The following is an 18,199-nucleotide window of genomic DNA, read 5'->3' as shown; positions in this document are numbered from 1 at the left end:
GTTGCTGGACTTATTCCCCATGACTTGACATGGCAGCAAAAGAAAAAATTTCTGCATGATGCAAAATCTTACCTCTGGGATGACCCTTTCCTTTTCAAAATTTGTTCTGATGGAGTCATTAGAAGGTGTATCCCAGAAGTTGATTTTGAGAAAATTCTTTGGCATTGCCATGGATCAAGTTATAGTGGACATTTTAGTGGGGAGAGGACCGCTGCTAAGGTTCTCCAAAGTGGTTTCTATTGGCCTACGCTGCATAGGGATAGTAGAGCTTTTGTTGAGAGTTGTGATAGATGTCAACGAACTGGTAACATCTCTAGGAGAAATGAGATGCCCCTAAAAAATATTTTGGAAATTGAGTTGTTTGATGTCTGGGGCATCAATTTCATGGGACCTTTCCCACCTTCTTTTGGTTGCCAGTATATTTTAGTGGCTGTTGATTATGTTTCCAAGTGGGTTGAAGCCGCTGCACTCTCAACAAATGACTCTAAGGTGGTGGTTGCTTTTCTAAAAAAGAACATTTTTACTAGGTTTGGTGTTCCTAGGGCGATTATAAGTGATGGGGGTACCCACTTTTGTAACAGAGCTTTCGAGTCTCTCTTGGAAAAATATGGCGTAAAGCACAAAGTGTCTACCCCCTAACACCCCCAAACTAGTGGGCAAGTTGAGATTTCTAATCGGGAATTAAAACGTATTCTTGAAAAGGTGGTAGATTCTTCCAGAAAGGATTGGTCAAGGAAACTTGACGATGCTTTATGGGCCTACCGAACCGCTTTTAAGACTCCGATTGGTACCTCTCCTTTCCACTTAGTTTTTGGGAAAGCGTGTCACTTACCTGTGGAATTAGAACACAAAGCCTATTGGGCCATAAGGAAATTGAATTTTGATTGGAAAGTTGCTAGCGAGAAGAGACTCTTGCAATTGAATGAGCTTGATGAGTTTCGACTCCGAGCTTATGAGAGTGCTAGCATCTACAAGGAAAAAACAAAGAAGTGGCATGATAGAAAAATTTTGAATAGGGAATTTGTCTCAGGGCAATTGGTGTTGCTCTTCAATTCTAGATTGAGACTCTTCCCTGGGAAACTTAAGTCTAGATGGTCTGGACCCTTTGTGGTCAAGAGGGTGTTTCCTCATGGTGCTGTTGAGGTTGAAAACCCAGAGACCAAGAATACTTTCACTGTGAATGGGCAGAGGTTGAAAGTGTACCAAGGTGGTCAGGTTCTGAAGTTGGAAACCATGTTTTTCAAACCTCCTTGACAAGGGGGATAGTCTACCTAAGACTATAACAATGGGCTGCTTGGGAGACAACCCAAGTTTTGTTTTATTTTGCTTGTTTGGTTGTTGCATTTTGCAGGGATTGAGAGCCTAAATTCTGGAGTAGGAGGTGGCTCTAGGGCCTCCATGGTAATTAGTAAAGAAGGTCAACTCTTCCCTTTAGTTTAGCTCATGCATTTTTACATATTTTTTCTTTTATAGCTTTTATTTTTCTTTTTATCATGCATTGTTTTTTTTAAGTTTTTGTTTTTGGGTCTTTTACTTCCCTATACTCACATGCTTTTAGCTATAGTGTTGTTTCCTTACAGGTGCTGTTTTTTGAAAATGCTTTTGTGAATACTTGCTGCTGTTTTTGGGGATGAGTGATTGCATGTTTGGGGAAGAGAGGAGGAGACTTCGGTCTTCCGAGTGTTTCTTGATAAAGGAGTCGAGGTGAGTCCATTAGGGGTCTATCTTTGACCCTTCACCATAAAATTTCCCTGGAGGATCCCGACTCACTTGCAATTCTTGGCTCTGCATTAATTTCACTCATAGCATGCTTTGTGATTCTTGCTTTATTCTTGAGACTTGTAGGATTTCTTGAGATTCTGAATTAGTGATTGAACATGGTCTATAGTTGCCCCACTTGAGCCTTTTTGGAGATTTTATCGTAGCCAAGTGATTGGGGTGGATGTTTGGTTGGAATATTGGGGAGTGATGGTCCTTGATTATATTTGTATGGAGCTGAAAAATTGTGAAATAGTCTCTTGCCCCGAAAAGAAAAAAATCATTGAAAAAAAAAGAAGAAGAACTCCTGAACAAAAGCTGGAGTTGTAAAAGAAAAAAAAGAAAAAGTTGAAAAAAAGGGGGTGCAAGAAACTTGTGCTAAAAAGTTTATTGTGAAAAGCTCCGGGGGGTTTTAGAATTGGACCACACTCAATGTGCTTGAAGCCTAGGATTTTCGTAGGGACCAACCACCATCATGTCTACCTAGCCAATGTTTCAACCCTTTTTAAAGTCTCTTTGAATATTTGCATGTTTGATCTTGGTTGCTATTGAGTGAATGACATTCAGGACCTATGAACTTGCTTGTGTGCTCAGTGCACTAAATCAATATCTCGTCCTAGGATTTTAGTTCTATATGCTTCTCATGAATGGACTCTACACTCTTCTCTTTTCAAAAGATGCATGAAGTAGGTTGTCGGGTCTTTCTCTTGGAACTAGCTGTGATTCCTTTGTCCCCCTATTTTTTGTGAAGTATTCCTTGTTGAGAGCACTTGTTTGGGAGAATTTCTTGCGCTTGAAGGCAAGCGAGTGTTATTTACGCTCGAGGGCGAGCTGTCGTTGAGTATAGTGGTGTGATGACCCTTGTTTAGTGGTGTTTTTAGGGTCATTTCTTTCTTTGTTTTGAGTCTTTTTGTTGAGTCTCATGTAGTGTTTCATGCATTCTCATGCATTTTTATCTTTCTGAGTCTTTACTTCGTTTTGGTAATTTTGTAGTTTTATAGGGAGTTTTCTTGCATTTTAAGAAAGTTTAGGACTTGCATGGTTTTATTGTGTTAATTGAAGGATCTCTTGTGCTAATAAGTTCTTTGAGCTTCTGGAATTTTCCTTGGCTTGTTGGTTAAGTTTGCAGATCAGGAACTGAAGGTGAAAGAAGGCCAAGAAGCTTGGAATTGAAGGAGGACTTAAAGAGGCTTGGAAGAGGAGTTACAAGAAGCTAAAAGTCTTTTCCAGCGAGCTTAAGCGCCTAGGCGCTGGGAATTGGCGCCTAGGCGCTAGTTATGTTTTGTCAAGGTTCTGGAATTGGCGCCTAGGCGCCAATTACCTTCCAGAGAGCATGTTTTTGGCTGGAATTGGTGCTCAGGCGCTCTGAATTGGCGCCTGAGCGCCCAGACTCAACTGTTTTGCCTATAAATTGGTTTTTGGACATTTCTCTTGGAACCTTTTGTCATTTTATCATATTTTCATAAGTTAGAAGAGAGGGTTTGAGTTCTGGAGCTTGAGGAGCTTTCCCTAAGCCCTATGTTTCAGGTTTCATCTTTATCTTCTTGTATGGATTCCACAGCCATGCTTGGCTAAAACCCCTTTTGTTTTGGGTTCTTTGTAAGACTTTGGATGTTTTAGCTTTCATTCCTTTTCTATTCATGTTGTTCTGAGTAAACCTTTGAATCTCACTCCTATGCTTTATCTCTCAAGCTTGAATGCATGCTAGCTTTTTACTTTTCTATAATCATAACGATAGTTTGATATAGAATTGGGACTTGTTGTGAGATTACCTCTTCTATACTTGCTGCTAGGAATAGAGGAAGGGTTGAGGTTTGTTGGCCTGAATTGCATGCTTAGTGCTTCTAACAAATGTTTAGGTTATCAAGGAATTGAATCTATCTTTTGATTAGAAAGGGTTTTCTTTACGAGGCATCGATAGATGAATATCTAGGCTAGAACATCAAGGAGAGACTCAGGATTAATTGAATAGGAAGGTTTGCTAAAACTGAATTTGTTGAGCAAGAACCTAAGGCAATCTCATCTCTGAATTTCAATCGCTTTATTACTTGATCACTTGTCTTTTTACAAACTCAAGAAACAACCAATCATTAAAATTGAATTTTACTCGCTTTTCAACCTTGAACTTGAATCTTAAACTGGATTTGCAATCTAATTCCCTGTGGTTCGATAATTTAAAACCGAGTAGATTCTGTACACTTGCAGAAGAACCAACAACCCTGGTACGTAAAACACCAGACTCCACCCCTTAAAGCTTTGTCTAATGGAAACGTGACACGTGGCGTAGTTGATAGGTTTTATTTAACCTTATTTTTGGTCACGTGATGGAGAAACAGAAGGTGGGTGGCTGCTGCAGTATATATATAGGAATTGGGTGAATGAAAGAATGGTTCCAGTACGTGAACAGAACAAGAATTGGGAGAAGTGCAGAAACGGTGTGACAGAGGATTCAATATTTTAGGTTTTTCTTGTACTTCTTGTAATTTCTTTTTGATCATGTCAGGCTAAACTCCCTTTGTGTTAGGGTGATTGATCTAGTTTTCCTTTAAACTATGTTTTGAACCAAGTTTCAGTTATGATTATGATTTCTATTTTAGTTCATGAATTTCTCATCTATTTTAATTGATACTTTCTATTGCAATAGTTTGTCGCACTATTTTCTATGCAATTGGAAAATTGGTAGAATTTAGGGATTTGGGGAGGAATTGAGCAAGGGTCTTTACACCTTAGGGATAAGGGTAACAAATTGCTTGTGTTTGCCTGATCTAAATTGAACTTTTATCTCTGATTAATTAGGATTAGGTACTAAGGAATTAGCTATCACTAATTAATTGGAATGGACACTTATGCAAGGAATTGATAAGTGGACAATTAGGCTTAGCACCTTGAAACTTAATTTGATACATAGTTATAACTGATTGGGGAGATACATAGGGAGAAGGTTAATGAAATCAGGATCCCTAGCGCGCTTTTAAATTGAATTCATTTCAACAGTGTTATTTGCTTTCTTTAATTTTATTGCGGTTAAGTTACTTACGAAAAATCAATCATCTCTTTATTTTTATTTTATTTTTACGTCCTATCATTATAAGTTTAGTTAATTTAGAGTATAAACTACGCAATCCTTGTGGTTCGATCTTTTTATTACTTCGAGCAATCTGTACACTTGCAGATTCGCTATCAATAGGTCTCAAGGACAATATTCTTCATGTTATCTGGTATAGCAATCTCCTTCACTGCCCCTGAGAACGGCTCGAATTCAGCTACGGCCTCCGCTTCGCGCTCCCCTTCATCCTGCTGCTCGGAACGATAATATTCTAGCTGTTCTTGTAAATAATCGTTTTGTTGCCGTATATCGTCAACACTACGGATCAAGCGCCTTCAATCTTGGCCGGAGATCGGTGCTTGAGGTACCGGAGTCTCCTCTCCCGAAGCTCCGAGTGAGTGCGCTGGTGATCTCTGCTGCTCCGGTGAAGTTGGCGGAGAAGGTAACGGAGTCGTTCGAGAAGGAGGTGGAGGTGGTGGTGGAGGAGGAGTTAACTGATCGGTTTCTTCACAGCGAACTGGCTCGCGTCGCGGCCTGCCTCTCACGCGGCGTGGAGGCGGACCGCGTCGCCGCTCCTGATCTTCGTCGCGTCGTCGACGACGTGTCTCCATCGATCTTGGTTAGTGAACCGAAGAACTTCAAGCGAAAAAATGAAAACTGAAGAAAATTCACACAGAGAATCGAACTTCTCTAAATCCACTTGCAATCCACGTAGTCCGGGAATCAAAATCTACCGTTCCCCACAGACGCCGCCAAATGTTCCATCATGAACATTGAGATGAGGTATAGTACCTAAGGTGTAAGGAACGTGATGTGAGATTCCTAGAGAGAATGAGAGCGTAACCACTTTGGAGAGAGAATAACTGAATTTCAATCTTGTTATTTCATAAATGAGCTAAGAGTCCCTTACAATTGGTAACCCTCCCCTATTTATAGTTGGGGGAGTTGGGCTTGGCGCCTCTAAATCATCCTAATGGGCCAATTGGGCCTCCGGGATGAAGGCCCAAGTCCCTGGTCTGCTCATCGCCCTAGGCCAGCGCTCTTGGGCGAGGGACCCAGGGGTCTCGCCCAGTCCATTTTCCATGGCCATAAAAAGGGGTTTGCAAGCTGGAGATTGAGGCAGGAAAGACAGAGGAGAACAGAGAGTGAAATAGGGAGCAAAAACTAATACATAATGAATCGAGGTTCCATTGGAAAATCTCAATTCAGTGAGAGTTTGGAATAGAAGGATATAGTTGGATCAAAGGCTGAAGAGTAGAAAGAAAATAAGGTAAGGTTCCATTGTTTTTTTTCCTTGTCCCCGACTGAGTTGTGCTTCACGTTAACACATATAATTAAATGGGATTAGTGGTTTCTCTTTTCTATTGGCTGAACATATTATTTTCCCCTGCCATTTTGAACGTCCCTGTACATTATGTGTGTGAGTTGAGTTTTAACTTGATGTAATTGGATTTTCTAAGGAGTTAAGTTTTTTAAAAGTGATTTCTTTGCCTAGAATTGATTTTGTACATTAAAAGTAATTTTTCCTCATGGTTTGCATATGTCATACTTGTGTACTATTAGTTTTAGAAGAAAGATTTTTCTTGGCATTTAAAGAGAAGGAGCCGAGAGCATCATGAGGATAAATTTTGAATTTGGAAAGATTTAGTTCGGATTGATTAAGTTATATCGAAAGTCTGATGTTGGAGATGTAATTTAGGATTGAATCATGAGTTTTAAGAAGTTTATGTGTTTGTTATAAGCAATTGATTTTAGCAGATTAAGGTTTGAATCTTTGGAAGTTTGATGACTTAGATGTGGTTAAGTGATTAATCGGGGATTAGAACTTATGTCTTAAAGGTTGAATATGTAAAATGAATATTGTAATCTCTTTCGTCTAAAGTGAGGCTTTAGTGTCGAATCTTTGTATAATGACTTAAGAGAACTTGAGAGTTGTCGTTTAGTGTTCCAAGTGTTGTCTTTGGTCGTCCATGATAATAGTTCATAAGAATGGAAGTGATGATTATCGAATGGTACGTACAGTTGTGAGACTAGACTTGATGGATTACCACCTAGTTAGACTCTAGAGGAATAAGTGATGATCAGGCAATGATTTTGGATAGATCTTATTTGATGGCGGTTAGTGAATCGATCTATGAAATGTAAGCTTGTGGAATTATAATGGCGTATTCGTACTGCCTGATTAAAGGATAGGTTTGTAAGAATGGAACATGAGAATGAATGATTGACTTGAGGATTAGATTATAAGAGTGGCGTTGAGGCATTAAGTTGTTGTAAGTGATTTGATAAGTAAGTCTTGAGGATAAAGAGAATTGTGGAATAGGGAAAAGAAAGGGATTACTTGAGGATAATCATAGGAGAATGCTATTGTGAGATGTTGTGCTAATCGCTTTCATGAAAAGCTTTGTGTGCGTATTATTGTGAAAAACCTCAATGAGTATCCTAATAGAGACTGAGAACTCTAAGGAAAACGAGAGGAATAAGTATTCGTTATGTGAACTTTCTAATTTAGCAAAAGTGTATGTTTTAGTCTTAAAGTTGATTGACTAAGTCAAAAGTTTTTTGAAGCATTAAGTGTTGTTAATGTGTTGTTGTCATTATGATGACTTGTCTTGATTTCTGAGTTTAATCCTCATGGTTCATAACCATTAAGGAGATTAAGTTTAACGTGTGTTTGCTTTGAGTCGTTTTCAGGAAGTCGTAGCTTTAGACCTTGAGTTAGTGAGTAGCTCAATTAGTGATTCCATTAAGTATGCTTGTGAAAGGTACGGAGAACGGAAACACCTTGCATCAGAGCTGCACAATGGAAGGAATCGAGCCGACACGGGAAAATAAAAATGTGATTGGATTGGAGTCGCAGCTTAGTAAGGAAAACACCTAAGGTGAAGGCAACTTACTTATTAGCTAATGCTTTAGGTGTCGAGAATTCGACTTATATTGATTGTTGTGTTTGTCTGAGGCTTATGCCATTATTGACGGCTGAGGCGTATGCCATTGTTGATTGTTGAGGCTTCGGTCGTTTACTGTGGTTTCTGCCCTACTGCTTTCTAGCCTTAGGACATGGTTACGTTTTACAGCACTGTATTGTTGTTTCATCGCTCAATCGAGCTTGATGTTTTGTGCATATATGTATTTTGTTGGATTGTGATGGCTAAACTTATGCATGTTTATGCAATTTTGGAGTGTGGGTAGCACTGAGTTATGTCATGTTGATGATGGTTTGTTTTAGGAGAGATTTTTGGGCAGGCTCTGATAAGTGGTATGAGCCATTGCTGTGTTGAGGATCGAGCCTTTCCCGGGGAGATCACTTGGGGGTTATTGGGAACTTTTGACTTGGTAGGTTTGGAAACAAAAGAATAAAGAGAACTTGATTTTGAAAATAAATGACAGAATTCATTAATTAATGATAGAACCCTTTTATGTGTTAAGAGAATCACATCGAAAGAAACTTAAGTCATGAAAAAGAGTTTGAAAACGGAAAATGCCGACGTTCCAACTTATGAGAAGGTGGAAAACCTAAGTTGCGAACATCGGGAGATGTGCCGTTGTGAGGGGGAAGTCACTTGAGTGTGGAAGTCACTCCTTACTGCTTAAATAATTTGTTTCGGACATCATAAGGATGTGCCAATGTGACGGGAAGGTCAGTTCGTGCGGTTGGCACTTTTTGCTGGTTAAGGACGGTCGTTGTTTGGCTAACTATATTGCATTCATTCATTCATGCATGCACGGAAGGTTTCTGCGGGTACCTTGGGCACGACGGGGGTTATAGTTTACCGTAAGGTTAGGACTGACCTGTTGATGTCTTGTCTAGCGGAGGGGAAAATTGACCAGGAGGGTTAGGACTGATCCGGCTATGTCAAGGATTGTAAGCGATACCCGAGCGGAAATGGTTAAACACAAGGCATGTGTTAGGACTGACTCGATGGTGCCTAGCCTAAGTGGTGATCTTGCGGGATTGTCCCGTCTCCAGGTAGGGTGACGTTATTCGGATTTGTGTCAGCATATTGTGCAGTGGCACGTCATGCATCTAACTGTACTTGGTGATGGGATTAGATATATTGTTTATTGCTAATGATAACATGTTAGGAATATACATAGGATATAACATGTTATACCAATACTTATACCTATATACATATCTTCTCTCTTACATGTTGTTTGTATTATACTTTATATCGTGAGTTGACCATCGCACTACATTGTTTGTATTGTTTGTGTTTGTGCGATCGACAAACTATCAGACGATGATAGGTGGTAATGTGAATAAATGCTTGTTGAAATATTTCTTACCACTCTACGTTTGAATCTCTCAAGACTCAATTGTAGTATAGTAAATGGTTTTGTCGTATCCACAAGGAGGTGTAATACTGATGACCCAGGTTTATATGATGTTTTTAGGATTTTTCTTTGTTAGTTTTGAGTCTTTTTGTTTAGTTTCATATAGTGTTTCATGCATTCTCATGCATTTTTATCTTTCTTTGTGTTTTTACTTTGCTTTGGTAATTTTGTAGTTTTATAGGGACTTTTCTTGCATTTTAAGTAAGTTTAGGACTTGCATAACTTTTCCTATTTTATTTGAGGGTTCTCTTTGCTAATAGACTCTTGGAGCTTCTGAATATTTCCTTGGCTTTGTGGTTAGGTTTTCAGGTCTGAAACTGAAGGAGAAGGAAGGTCAAGAAGCTTGGAATTGAAGGAAGGCTTAAAGAGGCTTGAAGAGGAGTTACGAGGAAGATAAAAAGGCTTTCCAGCGAGCTTGGAGCACCTAGGCGTGCTCCATTGGCGCCTAGGCGCCAATTGCTTTTTCCAGGGTTTCTGGAATTGGCGCCTAGGCGCCAATTGCCTTCCAGAGGCACATTTCCAGCTTGAATTGGCGCTCAGGCGTGCTGAATTGGAGCCTGAGCGCCCGGAACATCCCAGACTCGTGATTTTTGCCTATAAATAGGATTCTAGTCATTTTCTCTTATATATTTTCATACTTTGTAAAATTCAGAGGTAGAGGATCATCTAGGAGAGTGAGAGATCCAAGCTTGTAATTCAGGCTCATAGCCAAGCATGCCATTCTTGGCTAATCTCTCTTCTTTTGCTTTGGTTTTCTTTGTAAGACTTTTCATATTTAAGTCATAATCTTAGATTCTTTCCCACATGTTCTTCTTCTTTTCTTGAATCCCATATTCTGAATTTCAATCTAAGCTTGTATGCATGCTTGCTTTTTGTAAGACCCAAGTTTTTAAACTTATGTCAAGTAAATAAAATCCTATTCACGATTAGGGATGATGTATCGTGAAGGGAAACCTGAACAAGATGTTTACCAAATGAAATAAATTTATGAAGGAGAAAGTTCAGGAAAAGTCCAAGGATTGTATCAAAATCGATAAAAGGTATAGCACGATCGATATACGCTTAAACCTAGGGCAGAAACCCTAGTAAATAGCTAGTTTTCACTTAAAGTCACGATGGAAATTAATTCCAAAAATCTTCAAATAAATGTTAGAACTTCTCTTATTCCTTATACGACAATCGTTTCGAGGCGAAACCCTAGAATCTACGAACGTCCGATTCCAATCCTCGGAAGTTTGCCGAAACTAAAACCCTGATAGTTCAAAACCCTAGAATCAACCGACGATGAAGACTTTTTCTATTCGGAGCTTCAAATGAAGATTCTACACGCGGACACCCATTTCTCTTGATGATTTCAATCTTTCTTCAGAAGGAAGTTTTCTATTCCGACATTCGATGCAAAAAGTAACTTATCGGGTAAAATAGTTTTACACCGACTTTGCATTAGTCACCTAAAATACCAGGAAACCTCTTTTGAGTTTTGGATTTATGTCGCCAAAACCTATCTTAGAATTCACGGAGAATGAAGCCAGAAAAATCGGAATCGCGAAACTTTCATTTTCCCGCGTTTTTCCAACCTCTATATATAGCAAGAAAAGGAGAAAAAAATGGTAAAACTTCACCATTTTCTCTCCCAAGGCCGCGAGCTTCATTGAAGGAGGAGGAAGAAGAGATTTTCTTCATTTCTTGCTTGATCGTTGATTCGACAGTTGCTGCTTGAAGGTATCGAGGTATAGTCGCTAATCCTTACCTCTGATCGTCTTTTCCATAGCTTTTCTCTATGTCTTTTTGTGCTCATAGTTTTGAGGTTTTTGCAAAACTATCATGATAACTTCATTTTTGATTCTAAACATCTTCCCTACGTTCTCCTTAGTATGTTTATCTAATAATACTGCGCCGATTCTCGAAAAACTACCGTCGAGTTTCAATTCTGCTTAAAATACCCATTTTGGGGCAAAGCTTCGTCCTTTGGGCTGAAAACTATCGCCTTAGCTTAGTGCTAGTAGGATTAGTTGTCATAAACGTCGTTGGTGACGTCCCCATCCAATTTGTTTTTCGAAATTTCAGTTTTGAAATTCTGAGCTAAAAATAGTGACCAAAATACCCCTGCGATAGTTTTCAATCCGATAATTTTTCCGAGTTTAGAATACCCTTAGTTACGACTAATAATAACCTAGGAACCAAGTTTGATCGAAGAAAAATCGACCCACCTAATTACCAATAGTGGCCGAGAGCTATAGAGGAGGAGGAGGAAAATTTCTTTTTCAAAAGCTTGTCCTTTCGCGCTAGATTATCGTACCTCGGAGTATATACTACTTCGAGTAACCTTAGTGAGTATTGTTTGCTGAGTTTCTGACTCATTGTGATTGATTTCTGTGGTTTTGCTCTAAAGGTGCTTTTGAGGAATTTCCTGGAGAGCAAGGCATTGATTGTGAAGGAACGCTAGACGGTAACCCTGAAGAATCTTCAGGTGAGGGCTACTCACTGAATCCTTAGTTAATGCTTAGGGTCGATGCTTTCGACATTGATTTACTGTTTATGCACTTGTTTGTGTTTGACTGGAAAAATGTTTTCTGAGGCTTCGGCTGACAATGTAGATGATTCATCTACTGACTGTTTTTGAGATTGAATTACATGGTACGTGCTAGGTGGGTAATCTAGGATGTGTGATGCATGCTTTATATGCTAAGTGCTACGTGGTTATTTTAGAATGTGTTGATATATGACATGTTTGTTGACTGTACTGATTTAACTATGCTTTCACTCATATCTGTGATTCTGAGGAGTGAGAATAGCGGGCAGGTCATGCCGGTTTTATTTTGAGTTTTTGGGGAAAGTTTGATAGGACGAATGAGATTCGGGCCTTGTTATGGTTTTTCATGGATCGAGACATTCTCTGGAGTCATTTGGGATTAGGAGGTCCCGAGAACTTATAAGATTTGCGATAAGACAAAAGTGGAAACTATTTTGTAAGGAAAACTCATAAGACATTAAACAACCTTTAAACCTTTTAATAATGATAATAATCTCGAAGGAAAGCTTAGGAGTCAAATCTTAGTTTTTGGAAAACGAGAAGTGTCGTCGGATCCAAGTGTTGAGATATTGAGAAGTTTTGAGTATGTTGATACTCTTGTGCTCTGGGAGCAGTTGTGTTGTTGGGCTATCTGAGAGATAAGCCGGGAAACAGGTAGTTTCCGAGTATGTTGATACTCTTTGCTCGTTGAGCAGTTGTGACCATCGGATGGAGATGAGTCGGATGATTTGGAGATCATCATGAGTTATGTGTTGTTGTGAAGAAGTGTCTTTTGTCGCAGAATCGACTTTACCTTAGGGTAAGCTTTTAGAGACAATAATTTAGCTAGAACACGTGGCGACGTGTCGAGTGAGGTCGGAGACATTGTTTGGCTAATCATTTCGCATTCATGCACCATTAATGAGGTATTAACACGAGACGGACTTCGGACCTCGGTGGATTCCAAAATGGTCATAAGACCCGGATTTCCGCGTAAGAGCGTTTGTAGACGACTCTTAGTAGCAGACCGAAATGGCAGACCTTCGGGTTTACTGCTGATCTGACTACCGTTGTTGTTGGTGTAAGAGGCACGCGGGCCGAAATGGTCCCACCGTGGCTGGTGTTAGGGCTGATCCGTTGATGTCCATCCCTTCCGGAATGCATTTGGTTAACTGGGTTAACCGTCATTTGCACATCATGCAACATGCATACTAATTTAGTTGCTGAGTGTGATTGTTACTTGTTAATCCTATTTGGAACATGTTAATTGTTATTATTGTCGTTATATTCATTGTGAAATATGCAACCCTAGGATGCTATCTCTAGCTATAAGCCTAAGTGGCTAATCTCTTATCTGTATCTATTGGTGATATTATTTACATAATTCTTTGGAGTTGACCCTCGCGTCTTCTGTGTGTGTTTTGGCGGACTACGCCTATTGTCAGATGTCTTTGGCGGACTGGTTCACGATGGTCCACCCTTCGGGGGGGACTAGATACGAGATGATAGACCAGGATGACCCCGGTTCGTGGGTGGTAGACCCCGCTAACCATCGCGCGACGTACTCGGGGAGGATCATGGAGGATCGGGTAGACAGAGTAGGACACTTGATGGAAGGAGTGCTGAGGAGGAGCACTGTCAGCTTCAACTTGCCGCCAGGAGTGCATTGCGGACCAGGATTAGGAGCATCGCCACCACCGTCATCTTCTGATGATGAGGACCCTTCAGAGGAGGAGCCTGTGGGAGTGCATTCTTCAGAGTCCAGCACACCCACCGTTGCTATCATTGATGATCATGGTTCGGGCCCAAAGCCCGTGAGTCCATCACCGGAGCGCATCGCGGTTGTGAGGGGAGGACGGATAGTGTTTGTAGACTTGGTCGTTCTGGATTTAGATTCAGACGACGATCATGCTAGCATGTAGGTTTTAGGGCTGGTGTGAGCTCCTCGAGATAGGATTAGTGTAGGAGTAGAGTCTTAGCTCTGACCATTATTTGTTTCTTTGGGGACAGGGTAGTTTCCCACCTATAGCTTTTTGTGTGGTTTCTTTACGGGAATCACAGAGAGTTGGTTGGACTTAGGAAGTCTTGTTTTAGGCCGATGGGCCAACTTATTCTCATTTTGAGGTTTGTGTTCGGACACTTAACCTTCACTTTCAGTTTGTACATTTTGCCTACGGGCGTTACACTTTTCTCCTTTCCGTCACTGGAGGTTACTCGTGACGAGGTTGCTACTTACAGCGGGGGCTGTAATATATATTGTATATTAGTTCTGTTGTCTTTCGCATTTGCGTTTTATTTATTTCAGTCTTGTTTACATTATTGTCAAAAAAAAATATATTCACGTTTTTCCGCTTAAACTTTCTTTTTGGTTACTAAAGTGACGCCACCGAAATCGGGGTGTTACACTTTTTGCTTTTCTATAATCAGAACGGAAGTTTGTTATAGATTAGGGAGCCGATTTGGGATTACCCCTTCTATGCTTGCTACTAGGAATATAGGAAGGGTTGGGGTTTGATGGCCTGAATTTGCATGATCTAAACCCTCATATAAATGACTAAGTACACAAGGAATTGGGCCTAGCTTTTAGTATGGGAGAATTGCTTATGTGAGGAATCAATAAGTGAGTAACTAGGCTATATCATCAAGGAGAGGTTCATGAGTTCATGTGCTTAGAATGATGTACTTGAATTGACTAGTTGAACAAGAACCCAAAGCATTTCCATCTCTGTTTTCTTATATTTTATCTTTACTACTTCGACATATGTTTTCTTCAATAAAACAAACCTTTATACTCAAGGCTTGAACCGAATTTAGTCACTCACAATCCCTGTGGTTCGACATTTAAAACCGGGTGGATTCGTACACTTGCGGATTTACCAACAAATACTTACGCCGTTCAATAGTTAACAAACTTAAATGATGATCACACAATGAGATTGATTGATTGTTTGAACATAAAACTAAATGAAAAGCAAATAAACTAACGAGAAACAACAAGTATGAGGAATTGTTGGGATTGGATTTCATTGTTTGACCTTTTTTCATTCTAGTGATTGAAATACATAACATGTTCAAGCATATGACTCATCTACACCAATTCAACCCTACGTCATCGATGTCTCGCATGAGTGGATATCAATAACTCTCTAATCCTAAACATTGATGTCTCACATGATTAAGAAAGAAAGTTATCATGAATTTTGGGTGTTTAGTGACTAACAAACCTAACTCTATGTCTAGCAATTAGGATTATTAGGTGATTAACTCTAGTTCGAACTCAAATGTTGTAGCTTCCGCTCACAAGTCGAATCAAATAAAATATCATAGGTGATCAATCTAAGATATAGCATGAAGATCAAGAGAAAACCACTAAATCAACAACTAGAAACATGCTTTATATTGAAGAGAATAGCATAGAGAGCATAAGTATCATACAACTACATCAAATCCCAACAAAAGAGAGATCAGCTATCCATTTTCATGGATAGCTTTACAAATAGAGAAGAAGAATGAGAAGAACTGAAACCGTCGCGATGTCTCGCTGCCGAATCCGACCTCCGGAGCTTCTTCTCTAGCCTCCTAAGCCTCTCTCCTTGTCTCTCAAGTGTTTCTCTGAATTTCTAAGTGATGGATCCTGTTATCTGTTGCCCTATCTTCTAAAAATGGCTTTTATAATAAAAAATCGTGGTCTGGGCGCCCAGCGGCCTCTGATGGCCGCCCCACGCCCCCTGTTTCTTCATAGGTGGGTTTCTGGAACCGCCTTGGGCGCCCAACTCTCTCTGAAGGCCGCCTAGCGGCATGTACACTTCTTAAACTTCATTTTCTCACCAAAACATGCATCATTTCCCGATCCAACCGTTCAAATTGAAGTTCCATGTGTTATAAACAACATATCAAAGTTTTAGCTCGATCTGACAGTTTACGAATGTGGGATTCCAATTTTGCTCGGACAACTTTTAACTTTCTGCATCAAAAAGTTGGGATTAGAATTGAAATTATCATAAAATCTATCCTAAACCTAAATAATTACTAAAATAAGAAATTCAGGATTAAAATGATATAAATTAAAGCACACAAGTCAAATAAGTGTTTAAAATGATATTCAAATTTACGTAAAAATGACACTTATCAATGCTACTCTACATGGAAGAATAGCAGAACACTCGTAGAATAGAGTCGGGTGTAAGGCTAGAGACTTTTGGGTAGAGAGCTTACCATTGTTGGTTAAAGCTTACAAGATTATTTTATGAGTATTGTTTGAGGATTTGGGTAGGTTTCGATGCATTGCTTTCTTGCGATTCTCCGATGAGGAAATCGTAGGCAGTATATCGGATTTATGATGTCATTGCATAATAGATTATTTTTTGAATCTAATTCTATTTGTTAGGTTTGTATTCATATGTTGTTACCTTCAGGTACTTGTCTTGTTCAAGGCTGGATACAAAATTATTTACAGTTGGGAGTATGCATGACATGTTTTAGAAATGATTTGAAAAGAAAATAAAAAGTACCCACATTTATAATTCATTTTTGGAAATCATTGCATATTTACTTTAACAGATTACTAATTGTGACCCCTGAAAGTCGGGGTGTTACAACGGGTCGGCAAAACGCTCCCCGGTTGTGAGTGGCATAGGAGGGGTGTTGAGGAATGATTCAGAACTAACGCTAGGGTATTTCTCAATGGCATCAGGGGAACTATGGGCCTATCAAGCTGAGGTAAAGGAAATTTTACATGCCCTCTTATTTTGCAAACAATTTAATTTCAAGCATATTATATATGTGTTCTATCCAAGAACATAGAGGTGAGGTACAGTACCTAGAGTGAGGTGAACGTGATGTGAGAATCTAGAGAGAAGTGAGAGCGTAACCGCTTAGAGAGAGAAAGTAACTGAATTTCAAGTTGTTGTTTCTCAAATGAGCCAAGAGTGCCTTAAAATTAGTAACCGTCCCTTATTTATAGAGTTCGGGTTAGGCTTAGCGCCCTTAACTTCTCTTAATGGGCCAATTGGGCCTCCGGGAGGTGGCCCAAGTGTCTGTCTTGCGCGTCGCCCTGGACTAGCGCTCCTGGGCGAGGGACCCCGGGGTCTCGCCCAGTCCACAAGACACCGAGCTCGAAGCATGAGAGCTGAGTGTGTCTTTAAGAAGAAAACTAAGGCCACAACTATAAGTAATCTAACTAACACGACAACCTAAAGTTCAATTATCGAAGATGAAGGCCAACATGGCTTGGTAACTTTAAAGCTTTAAATTAACATCTTGATCCCCCATTGCGTTCCTTCGAGTCCACAAGTGGGCTTGTGGCGATAGCGCCGGTCTCCTCGCCCTGCTTCCGTTGTGTCCGCCGCGACCCATGATGACTTGACGCGTGTATGCCACATGTAGCATACTGGGATGATGCAAGAGTCAATGAATCTGCGAAATCTCAACGGCTATCCTGAAACGTCCTTTCCAACCACAATAAAGCCTGCTATTTTTGAATTTGAACCAATGAGCTTCAACTGTCACAGTTTTCATTTATTGCGCCACTCCCACTTCCCGAAATTCCGCAACTGCAATCATTTCCCATCGTTATGGTGCACGATCTCCTACCTTTCCTCCACGTCTCTCCACAACTGCCCTCATCATCCCTCCACACATTCTCCTCCAATCATCTTCCCCTACCTATAAAGACGTTGTTCCCCCATCCCTTACTTCTTTTGCAACCGCGTCTCCTAGCCACCCTCTTCACGCGCGAATCCCCCTCAACAGATCACTGCCCCAATCTTCAATGAGCTTCAACTGTCATAGTTTTCATTTATTGCGCCACTCCCACTTCCCGAAATTCCGCAACTGCAATCATTTCCCATCGTTATGGTGCACGATCTCCTACCTTTCCTCTACGTCTCTCCACAACTGCCCTCATCACCCCTTCACACATTCTCCTCCAATCATCATCCCCTACCAATAAAGACATTGTTCCCCCATCCCTTACTTCTTTTGCAACCGTGTCTCCTAGCCACCCTCTTCACGCGCGAATCCCCCTCAACATATCACTGCCCTAATCTTTATTACACACCACGCGCCGCTCCTTTTTCCGGTGAGTTTTCACGGTTTTTTAAGTAGCTTTTACCCCGTGTGCCCCTTTTCCGATGACATTAAGACGCAGAACCAAGAACTCCGACCGTAATGTCACCGTTGCCACTCCTCTACGGTGCGTTCCCCCAATTAATCCACCTCCCCCCGGGGGGGTTCCACTTGAGCAAAAGGACATTGCTGCTTTCCGAATCAAGTCTTCGGAATCTCTGCCCATTCTTGTGGTAAGGGGTCTTCCGGGCGGTACGATCCCTAACCATTTATCCAGTTTAGAGCGGTGGTCATCCATTTGTGAGCTTTCTTCAGAATCTGGTGGGTTTTGTCACGAAAAGCCTCTTGACAATATTCTTCATTACAGCGGTTGCTCAGTCTCTGAGCGCCCATGGTTCCGCCTTCCCCCCAACCAAGTGGGTAACCCCCACTTCTTCTACGTGTATGAGTACATGTTTACAAGTTTGGGGATTAGATTT

The sequence above is a fragment of the Lotus japonicus genome, chromosome 4 (genome assembly GCF_012489685.1).
Source record: "Lotus japonicus ecotype B-129 chromosome 4, LjGifu_v1.2".
NCBI classification, from domain to species: Eukaryota; Viridiplantae; Streptophyta; class Magnoliopsida; order Fabales; family Fabaceae; genus Lotus; species Lotus japonicus.
The sequence above is the reverse complement of the archived record's forward strand: the minus strand, read 5'-3'. Positions refer to the sequence as shown.